General features: G+C 35.3%; 1 non-coding gene across 1 annotated transcript; it reads left to right on the plus strand.

Annotated features, from left to right (window-relative positions):
• Positions 1 to 302: 302 nt before the first annotated feature.
• Positions 303 to 405, plus strand: LOC138874230 (small nucleolar RNA R71). The gene has a single exon (XR_011401274.1). It is a non-coding gene; the product is annotated as a small nucleolar RNA R71 (small nucleolar RNA).
• The last annotated feature ends 11,815 nt before the right edge of the window (positions 406 to 12,220 follow it).

Raw genomic sequence — 12,220 nt, forward strand, 5'->3', positions numbered from 1 at the left:
ATGTGTACCTGCTGTTTCTGGACTGATTCATCAACCTTTTAGCTGAGGATGCTCATTTGTGTCACTAGAGTGGCCATATTTCCAGCTATGGAGTTAGTCGGGTCTAAAGCCACTAAGTGAACCACAAGAGTGATTGGAGCATTTCTTGCCGTCCATCCTAAGTTTTGTGCCATCTTGTCAAGTATGATCTTGCTTTCTTTGAAAGTTTTGCTCAAACATGCTCTACCTGCTGAAGCATCAACATTGGCTTTCAAGCTATCTACCAAACCCATGTAAAACCTCTGCCCTAACATCTGCTCAGAATACCATGATATGGACAAGTAACCAGCAGACCCTTGAATCTCTCCCACGTTTCTTGTAACGTCTCTGTCGGTTTCTGTCTGAAGCTCAATATCTCATAAATTTGCTGCGCAGTCTTGTTGGGTGGGTGAAATTTGTTCACAAATTGCTTGACTAATTCCTCCCAAGTAGTGATGGAGTTTATGGATAGTCAATTAAGCCAAGTATGAGCTGCTCCTGTCACTAAGAATGGAAACAACAACAGACGTATTGCTTTTGGTGTCACGTTATGTTGCCTCTACGTGGCAAAGATTGATAGGAAATTCTTTAGATGCTGCTGAGGATCTTCAACGTATGACCCAGAGAACAGTCCCTTGTTCTGCAACAAATGTAGCATGTTATTTGTGATCTGGAATGAATCTACTTGTATCTGAGGGACTACAATGGCAATTGCTAAGTTGTCAGTGGTGGGTTGTGCCCAATCATATAGTGATACTTTTGGCACAGGAGGTACCATGCGCTGATCGTTTGGGTCATTCACGTTGTCTTTATTGTTTGGATTATCGTCTTCCATGTCTGGTTCAACTTGTTCTGTGGAGTTTTGTTGTCATTTGCCTTTGCTGTTTGCACGATTCAATACCTTAAACAATTTTTCAGGATCTGATAATGCTTCAAACAATTCACCAGTTCTTGAGGAGTTTCTAGGCATGCACCTGTAACAACCACGACTTCAAACGTTAGAATTTCAATGGTCAGTTTAAATTGAAGACAATTGACTACACTTAGAATTTTTGCACTTCTTTTTAACTGTAATCAATAACACCATTAATTCCCCGGCAACAATGCCAAAATTTGATCATACCCAACTATGCCTTATAAAAAGGACAAATCGGTCGCTGCAAATATATTTCGGTTAACAAGTCCGGAGTAGAATTCCACATGGAATTAACCTATCAATCACAGTTATTGGACTCACAAAAATTCACGTATTCAATCTTCAGAGATATTTGAGTAACAAATTGGGTGTTTATTAACTAACTATTATGTAATAAAAATGCAGTAATTAAAAACTAGCTATAAACGGTTTGTAAGCAAGAATGGGAATGGTCTAAGGTTTTGATTTCCCCTCTTGTCGGAATCCTTTCCGCTATGTTTGTTATAAATTTGCCTAAGTCTTCTCTATCGATCATGAGTACTCTGACTATCGTAACTCTCTCTCTCGAGTAATTACAACAATATACTAGACATATTCTCTCGAATTACGCTAGCTGGCCTTAGTTACAACTCACTTAGATCGCACCCAAGGTTTTGTTATCCCTAATCCCACCTTTAGACCCTTAGTATCGACCCCTTTAATTATAACCCAGACATAACCTATTTCAAATAACTCACCCCGTTCCTCTTGTGATTTTGGCCATTGACCTCAAATGATCAACGACCCATAATTAACCTACCTGTTCTTTATATTACCCCTTACCCAAAACCCTAGCCCATTTTCTACCAACCCGCCGCCTTTGTATCTGCACACGCTCTAATCTCTCTAACCTAAAACCTAGCCATCCTCACTCAAATCCTAGCCCGAATCCGACATTACATGGAAATCATCCATGATTCCTTTCCTTTCTTGCGTACGCGGAGTTACTTACTATCTTTTGAATGCTACAAGTACTAGTTACTTGATTATTTACGGATAGTGTTCTTTTGATTTCGGTTTTTATCATATTCATGTTTCTGACCTGATACACTAACTATCAGACCCCATGGCTTCGATTCAGTGAGATTTTTTGCCATTTTTTTGTTCCTCGTCTAAATTAGGGTTTCTTGGATTTGCCCTAAAATTGATTCTAATTGATTTTGCATGCCATATTTTCCTTATTTTGTGTTTAATCTACCGCATTTCCTTACTTTATGCGTTAGTATTTAACTACTATATAAACCTCTCCCCATTCCGTTTTGAGACAGACCTAATCGTGAGATTTCACTAAAATTAAAGCTATTATTCTGTTATTCTCTCATTCTCTTGTTCTGTACTTTGGTTCTTGGTCAGCTGAAAGTCAAGGCTACCGGGATTCAATTTATCAACCTTTTCTTGGTGCAAGCACTTCCCGGGGTTCCTTCGAAGCCCTTGGGAACTTTGACGCATTAAGATTATGGGGTTCTTGCTCATTGTTGATATTCAGAATCTGTTCTTTCTTGTTGTTTGTTTAAACGATAGGTCTCTTGGATTTACCATTTCATTCTTTACGCCCTGCATATTCATGCCTATGAACTTCATGATTTAATATGTTAGCATTTGAACATGTTTTGTAAACTGAACTTTCCTAGCACTTGAGTTCACCTAATGCTTCCAGTTCTGAAACGTGCCTATGACTAATTTAAATAATTTGGGACCCTCTTAAGTTCGTTTAGCTAATGTGTTCTAGGCTACTTCTGTATGTAACCTTGTTAGTTTTGCACTTGTTTTGAACCTCTTTAGTATTTAATTTTACCTAAAGCTGCTAGTTCTGAGATATGTTATTTGAATATGCTTCACCTGAATGATTTAGACCCTCTTAAGTTCATATTAGTCTACTGTGTTGATACCTGGATGCCTACATTTGTTATTTGACATAAGCTTGCTTTACTACTTTGTTCTAAATCCCTTTAATGAATGCCTCACATCTGTAGTGTGTTATAACCTTCACTATTAACTATGACTTGCTTCCCTGCTATTGTGTCATTCAATATGTCTTTGTTTGTTTAATTCTATATCCCTAGTAATTGTTTAAGACCTTTAGGGTGGCTACCTTAGTTTGTGTTTCTTTACAATGTTTAAAACTGTTTGTCCTAGTAACGGATTGGTAAATCTGTTTTTCTGGTGTTATGATGAACCCTTAGCATAATTTGGACCTTTAAGCTTTGAACCTTTTAAGTTATGCCCTACTTAGACTTGTTAGATAATATGCACCTTAGTATGATAATCTGGGTGATCTTGTAATCTCAAGGAACTTGAGTCTCCTCTAACTCTCAATGTGCTTTCTACCAATGTGTTACTCCTTGCTAAGTGTTGAACCTATAATAGTCATCTGCCTATAAGTCTTGTTGACCTTTTTAAACTAACACATTTTGTGTTTTTAACTTTGCTATGTCTGCTTTCTAAGCTATAAGTGTATTTCCTCAACTTTTGTCCCTTAACCATTATCCACTCCCTCTCATTTGTTACCTGTGCTATTCTGAACCTATCATTCTTGGTCGGCTGAAAGCCAAGGCCACCAAGACTCTCACCATTGACCTCCCTAGTGTAAACACTGCTCAAGGTCCATTTGAGACACTTGTGAACTCTGACATACTAGGATTTGGAGTCTCTTAGCTACTGTCTTTACTACAGAGACCTGAGCTATCTCTGACACTCAATTCTTTCTTCCTACTATCCGGTAAATATGTAAATTGGTTGGTTTAAGTAATTCAATGTTTGGGTAATATGGTCAATCTATGGCTATTTGGTTTGGTTTGAGTTCTTCTATGGATTCTGGGTTGTGCTAATGAATATAGTTCCTTGTTGGGAATCTGGGTATGCTATATAAGAGTTATTGAAGGCCCATGTAATGCTAGGTATTTCCTTTTGGGCCTATTGTGGGCCTACTATCGTTATTTGTATAATATTTTGTAATCACATTTATCATTGGGTATGTAATAACTTTGTAATAAACAATTGGGGTATTAGTAAAAATGGGGGAAACGAGTATACTTAATATTGCATGAAAGGGTAGCAAGCATGCTTGTAGGATTCATATGATTTACTTGTTATCCAACCTGCTATATATGCCTTTTAATTCCTATGTACACTGTTATAAATCATATCATTAGGAGACTCTCTCACACACACACCACTCGTCTACCATTAAAGCATGAGTTCAACTGCTTCATTTATTTCTATGTTTACTACTATGTGTTACTAGACAACATACCTATAGAAAATAAATGCCATTGAACTTTCTTTCAATTCATTTAACTACAACATATTCATTAGATACCCTGTATGTAGGATCTTACTGGCTTATGTTCTATCGATTTTTGCCTAGAAATCATGTATATAGGACCTTAATTAACCAATTAGCTACGGTTATCATTATCATATTGATCCTCCTATATAACATGCTCATAGGGATAAGGTATTATAAAATCAGGTTCGATGTCAATTACTAGAGATCATGCCTAAAGGATACTGTCACTCGCTTAATATGGTTTATCCCCTTATCAAGGCCAGGTTCCCTAAACTATTTTCATTTGTTTAACTATGCCACTATTATATATCATGCCTATAAGGCAATGTCACCTTTCTAAAACTGGTGTCTAAAACCAGTGTTAACAGCAAATAGTCTAATAGAGACACTTAGTCTCTTATTTGAAAGCTTAAGTTGGAAAAGTTGACTGGATGTTGTCTTATGTGTAAAAGATCTTGGATTTAAATTTTGATGGTTCTGTTAGCTCTGTTAGGTGATTTTGGACTTAGGAGCGCTTCCGGATTATGTTTCGGAGGTCTGTGGTAGAATTAGGCTTGAAATGACGAAAGTTGGAGTTTTGGAAACATTGATCGGTAGTGGACTTTTTAATATCAGAGTCGGATTGTATTTTTGGAAGTTGTACTAGGTGTTTGGTTTCATTTATGACTTGTGTGAAAAATTTAAGGTCAATCGGACGTGATTTGATATATTTTGATGTTGTTTGTAGAATTTGGAAATTTCAAAGGTTATTAGGCTTAAATCTGTGAGTAATTTGTGTTTTGATGTTGTTTGGGGTGGTTTGAGGATTCGACTAAGTTTTTATGATGTTTTCGGACTTGTCGGTATGTTTGGTTGAGGTCCCGAGGGCCTCGGGTGATTTTTGGGTGGTTAACGGATCATTTTTTGTCTTTGAGTGATAGCTGATAACTGTTGGTTTTTTGCTGTTGCTTGTTTCCTCTTATGCGTTCGCGAGGTAGGTCTCGCGTTCGTGAAATATACCTAGAGGATGAGGAGGATTTTCTCTTCATATTCATAAAGAAAAGGACGCCTTCGCAAAGAAGAGAAGAGGCAACTGGAGACCCCATTCATTTGGTCTACGCATTCGCGGAGGTGCAGTCGCGTTCGCGATGAGAGGGGTTATTAAAAGTTTGCCTTCGCGAGTGGTTAATCGTGTTCCCGTAGAAGGAATTTTGGTCAAAGGCAATTTGTGCTTCGCGAATGCGAGGGTGTTTCCGTATTCGTGAAGGAGGCATACCTAGGAAAAATAAAAGATTCAAAAATGAGGGTTTTGAGTTCATATCACAAAATTGAATTGGGAGCTCGGTAGAAGGCAATATTTTGAGAGATTCTTGCGTGTGTGTTTGGGTTAAGTGATTCCTATCTAATTTTGGTCAAATTCCATGATTATGTCTTTAATTCCACAATTTTATTTGTGATTTGGGGTGAGAAATTGGGGAAAAAGAGGAAGAACTCTAGAGTTACGATTTTGAGGTTTTGAATGGGATTTTATTATCGGATTCGAGTAAATTTGATAAGGTTAGACTCGTGACTAAATGGGATTTCGGGTTTTATGACTTTTGACGGATTTCGAAATGTGGGCCCGAGGGCCGGGTTTAGGCCAATTTCGGATTTTTGGCTGTAATTTAGTACTTTTCTTGTGGAATTGATCCTTTTAGCCTATATTGATTGTATTGTACTACTTATATCTAGATTCGGGACGTTTAGAGACTGATTTGAGAGGCAAAGGCATTTCAGAGTAGAGATTTATTCTGTTTAAGGTAAGTAACACTTTCAAACTTGGTTTCGGGGGTTCGAAACCCCAAATTATGTGTTATGTGATTGGTATTGAGGTGACACACATGCCAAGTGACGGGTATGCATGCGTGCACCATGAGTATTGTGACCTAGTTGATTCCAGGCACTGTATAATGACTTTATCTTGTTGATATCCGTGTTTTCACCATGTGATTAAGTAATTGAGTTGTTAATCAAGCTAGATATCATGTTTAGGTTTTATGCCGGTACTGTTGGGACCTATAGTGGTCGTTTGTTGTTGTTATCTCACTGATTTCATTGATATTTCGTACTCGGTCATGTACATGCATTTCATATCATATCTCAATGTCAGTTGTTATTAGTTAATACATCATATTATTGTTTCGGGCTAGTTTTCATGACATTGTGAGCCCGTGAATGAGACTAGAGAGATTGATGACTGAGTGAGGCCAAGAGCCTGATTATGAGTGACAGTTATGGGATCAGGATGCACGCCACAACAGTTATATTGATTTGTGATAGCGCTTGGGTTGTAGGAGCCCCTTCGGAGTCTATACACACACCTCAGTGAGCGCGGTTGATATTATTGAGGGATAGATCTTCCCTAGAAATGGATCTTGTCCGAAGTACTTGATACCTGGAGATGGATCTTCTCCACAAGGCTGGATTGGCCTTCCTCGGTACTAGGTGACTTAGTCAGTGATGTATATGTTCCGGGATGGATCTTCCCTGGGCCGTATGGGCCATATATAGTATCGAGTGGTTGAGCATTTGAGAGTGTGAACACATGAGGCTGACACCATGGTGCATCACATACAGCATGTGCATTGGTATGTAGAGATAGTAGAGTTATATTCTTTATACTGTTCGGATCTGTTTTACTTTACTGTTTTGAGTTGCCTATATAATTTGAAAGCATACCTACGTTTCTACACAATTATTTCTATTATATTTGTATCGGTTGAGTTCGTCACTACCTTCAGTCCACAGTTTGGACTTGTTACTTACTGAGTTGGATGTACTCACGTTACTCCGTACACCTCGTGTGCAAATCCAGGCATTTCTGGTCACGGCGGTAGTTGCTGATTGAGGCTTCGGAGTTCGGAGACTATCAAGGTAGTTGCACAGCATTTGCAGGCCTTGATCCTCCTTTTTTATCAATACTTGTATTTTCAGTTTATTTCTCTAGACACTGTAATGGGCAGTTTCCTGATTTAGACGCTCATGTACTTAGTAACACCCCGATTTTGGGTTGATTGTATTGTATTTTGGGATTTATCTGTTTTTAAAAAGGTTTATTTAATGCTAATTGCTTCCATCTTTATTTTCAAAGCTATTCTGTTGTGTTGAGTTGTTAAGTAGAGGCTGGCCTAGTTCCATGATAGGCGTCATCAAAATGGTTGATTTGGGTCATGACTGGTTCTATTATATTATAATTCATCCTAAATCAATAAGAATTCTCTCTCTCTCTCTCTCTCTCTATCTCTCTTTACTTTTCTCTCCAATACTCTTTTTCTTCTTCAATTTTTGTTTTATAACACGTTATCAGCATGAGACTCTAACCAATTGAGTAGAAGCTTTGGGATTGAGCATAATGATTGTCAATTGTTCCATGAACTTCCTTGATGATTAAATTTTGGATTTAAAGTAAATATTTTACTTTATTTTTCTCTTTTAAATTCTTGACATTCTATAATTGATTTTAAAATACAAGGAAAGACAATAAATTTTGATTTTAACTCTAACGGAGCTTGTAAGAAATTATAACCATCCAAAGTGGTAAAATTTTTATGTCTTGCCATGATCAAATTCATGTATGATTGTGGGCAAAGAAGTGGAAACTCGCCCCATCGAACTTGCTTCATTCTCATTCCTTTAAGAGAATGTGATAGCAATATGTGATAAATCTGAAAAAAAGATAAAACTATTACTATGAATGTATTAATGGATGTGGACGTGGCAGTAGACGAAATTATAATCGTCATCATTGTGGTAATGAGAACAATAAGGATTCTCAAAATAATCCTTCACTTTGTGAAAGTAATATCTGTCATCGATTTGACATGAGATTTTGTAAAGAACATATAGATGATTATGGTACATTCATGATGTGAATGTGACAACATGTGATTTATGAATACATATTCATTCTTGGAAGAATATGAACATGCTAGTGTTAGTGAATATATCACACTCACCTCTTGAAGGAGGTTTGAGAGGAAATAAGAAAATAATTTCATTATTATGGTATGAATGGTCATTGGTCACATACTTACTGTACGCCAAAATATTTTGGCGATGTGATTATTAACGGGCAATAATAATGCAATGAACTGATCTTGTATAGAATTCTGATCATGACCATAATGGTATGACTTTCTTTTTGAAAGAGATATTCACCATATGTATGTTGATGAATATGTGGCAGTACAAAATTAATTGAGAACTCTAGAAGAGCAATTATACTATTTTGGAGATATAAAATTGATTATCAATAAGGTATTGTGTTGTAGTAAGTCTCAAAGAAACTTATTTTGTATCAAAAGTATTCGCGAAAGCGGTTGGCTATATTGAGACTATAAATAAAGGAAAGATTTAATTACTACAACTTGTAACGGGGTAATATGTATGTAAAAAATTACCCACTTTATTCTTCAGTTTGTACTACAGAAATAAAAGAATGTCACAATAAAGTAGAAGTTTATTGATATGAAAACTCATATCATAACAAACTTGGAATATATTGATAATCACGTCATGATATAAACTTGAACTTTATCAATATTGATAATTTGTTCAGTTGGCATAATTAGTTTAGCCATGTTAATTTTAAGTATGATGTGCAAAAATAAAAGAGAATTCACATGGGCAAATATTAAAGAACTAGAAAATTATGTACGAATTCTCTTATGTTGTTCTCATTAATTAATAGACCAATTAAAATTGGGAATCCCATTAATATTGGATATATCAAAGGTGAATATATACTCATTCACCTGCCATGTATATCACATAAGATGCATCTATGAGATGGTTACATGTGCGATTTTTATTAACTCACAACCTGGTGTTTGCGAGGTAACTTGCTCAATAATTTAATTTAGAGCATACTTTTCAGATTTTCTATTTAAGATATTTTATCTTGATAAGTTGGTTTACATAACAACTGGTTTAGCAAAATAATTTATTGAGTACCTCCACTTAATAGTTAAATTAATTGCTTATGAGAACAAAGTTATCTATATTAGTTTGATATAGGTTATATACGAACGTATATTACATTCTCCACTTACAAGTGGTTCATGGTTAGGAACCAAATAATTCCATCTTATTATTATTATTGATGTGTGGTGTATATTTCGATTAACACCATAAGGCACAAAGATGGATTTTCAAAGTTGAAAATAGCAAGTTTGTTTTTCTAACATGAGAGGGAGACAGATAAATAGTTGAGAAAATGTTACGTGGAATGAATTATAATTTGTAAATCTAGATCCTCGAATAAGAAAATATGAACTTGAAATTCATAAAAAGATAATCCATTTGCAATATATTGCAAAGCATGCCAGGCGCATTTGCTGACCCAAAGAAAGTAACTATATTCTCACTCCAAATACTCCTATTAGAATAAGTCCTAAAAGGACAAAGTCTATGGTACTCTTAAAGCGTATAGACAAATCGATTTCAAACAAAACTCTTGATAAAGAAGATCAAAAAATGATCAAAATGATCATATATGATAAGGAGGCAAGTGATCTAGAAGATCACATGACATAATACTTCATAAAATCTCAGGAGAGGTTCAGATACCTGAAAATATGAATAGAGAGATCTCTATGTTATGTCTTTATGAAAAAATATTGGAACCGATATAAAATGTTTGTCGACGACATCTATGATAGAGCTAAGTATAGATGAAGATCTTAAGTCTGTCGAATACAGACATAAAAATATTAGCCAAATGGAAGAGAAACAATTCAAGTAGAATTGGTTCCATACGAAAGACATGTAGTTTTGGACGTGCAGTTCAAATACTTGAAAGTATAAAGTCAATGGTGTGTGCAATCACATTTATCTATCTTATATATCTAGCATGACATGAAAACTTGATGTAAATCTAAAGTCCATTTATATGGCTTATATGACTTGACTTATAACAATCCTTGAAGGATTTAAATCGCTTAAAGCATATACAATTCTTGGCCCCGAAGTACCACATCTTAAGTGTAATTTGTGCACATATGTATCTTGCTATAACTATAAGCATGATAATATGATAGCGAGAATACCTCTATGGAGATATTGAACAGGCTATTCCACGACATTATAGAAGATATTACATATATACAAGAATGATGATTTCAAGGTGCAACATATTCATTCAAGTGATAATATAGCTCATTTATTCACCATATCTCTACCGATGTCAACCTTCAAGAAGCTAGTGTACAAGATTAGAATGCGGAGGCTCAAGGATGCGAATTGGTGCTCTCATCAGGGGAGTTAATACATGTTGTACTCTTTTTCTCTTACAAAGTTTTTTCCTACAGGGTTTTCCTTGCAAGGTTTTTAACGAGGCAACCAAAAGGCGTATTGTTAAATATGTGTACTTTTTTTCTTTCACTAGAATTTTTTTTTCACTGGATTTTATTTTAATTAATGTTTTAATGAGGTACATTATCTGTTAAATAAATATTCAAAGGGGAGTGTTATATATAGAATAGTATTTAAGGTGAATGTCTATATTTTAGAAAAAATTTAGGGTTTGTTATTTTGTGGCTAAGTCATTCCCCTATAAATAGAGGAGTTCTATTTCATTATAATTCATCCCAAATCAATAAAAAAATTCTCTCTACTTTTTTCTACATTACTCTTCTTCTTTTATTGTTTTATAACAAAAAAATCTTTTTGACGGAGTAAACTACGGCTAAAATTGACGCGGTTAACAAATCAAAATAGAGAATGAAACGAGAAAAGTGGGTGCATGAGAAAAATATAGTGAGCCCAACAGAAACCATTGGTTTCGGCCCACTCAAGTCCAAAGTCCCTTCCCCACATCCACGGGTAATATTCACAAATAGTTATTTTTCAGGTCAATTAATTTTGTGGCTCTTTACAAATTTATTTTTTATTTTATGACCTAGCCTTTTTGTTTACACATGGGAGATGATTTGTCTTTTACATATAAAAAATTTAAAAATAATATTTTATTAAATTATAAATTGTAGAGGGGCATAATATACAAATAGCACTTATTTTTCAACTGCTGCAATTGAAAAGTAATCACTTGATTTTTCAAATTCTATAGGTAAAAATGATCATTTTCCAATTTTATGGCCAAAAAGCGGCCAGTGGCCACTATTTCTACCACTTCGACTTTGTCTTTGGCTATAGCATGTGAGATAACACCCCATGAACTAAAACAAAATAAAGTAGGCGAAAAATTACTACTGGCTAAGGTTGGTTAGTTTCACAATTTTCCTAAGTCATTCTTTTACTATTCATGAAGCAACTTATTTGGATGAAGGAATCAATATCTCCATAAACCAATAAATAGAGTTAGGGATCGTTTCGCACATGAAATAAGAATAATAATTTCGGGATAAAATTTGGGATTAACTCTTACTCCATATTTGGTTTGTGATATTAATTAATTTTGGGAGAATTTTTATACTAAAATGATAAGATTAGTTATCCCACATAAAAGGTGAGATAAATAATCCCATTAAATATCTCACCCCATGGAATATCCCACCATTGTACCAAATGATCCCTTAGTAACGTAATGTTACTCGATATTATCGTATGAAACTGACGTGCATTCCGCCTTCTAAGATGCTTTCATAATCTAATTTTAGCTTACGGGGAATAATCTTGTATTGGTGCAAAATAAAGTTACCACGTGAACCAATATTATATTGACATGTGGCATGAGAGTCGAAGCAATAAAAAAGAATAATATGCAGAGAAGATTTGAGTAATACTCACGGGATCGTCTACGAAGATATCGTGTCTGTTAGCGGGAAAAGAGAAAATATGTACGGGGCTGATAATTAAGGACATTGAAAGCCAAAGATATGGAAAGATCATTAATAGCCACGAATATGAATAGTAATCAGCTGAATCCCTGATTATGCACGATTGGCTATTATTGTTTCAACCGTTACAAATCACCCACGTAA

This window comes from Nicotiana sylvestris, chromosome 7 (assembly GCF_000393655.2).
Source record: "Nicotiana sylvestris chromosome 7, ASM39365v2, whole genome shotgun sequence".
NCBI lineage: Eukaryota > Viridiplantae > Streptophyta > Magnoliopsida > Solanales > Solanaceae > Nicotiana > Nicotiana sylvestris.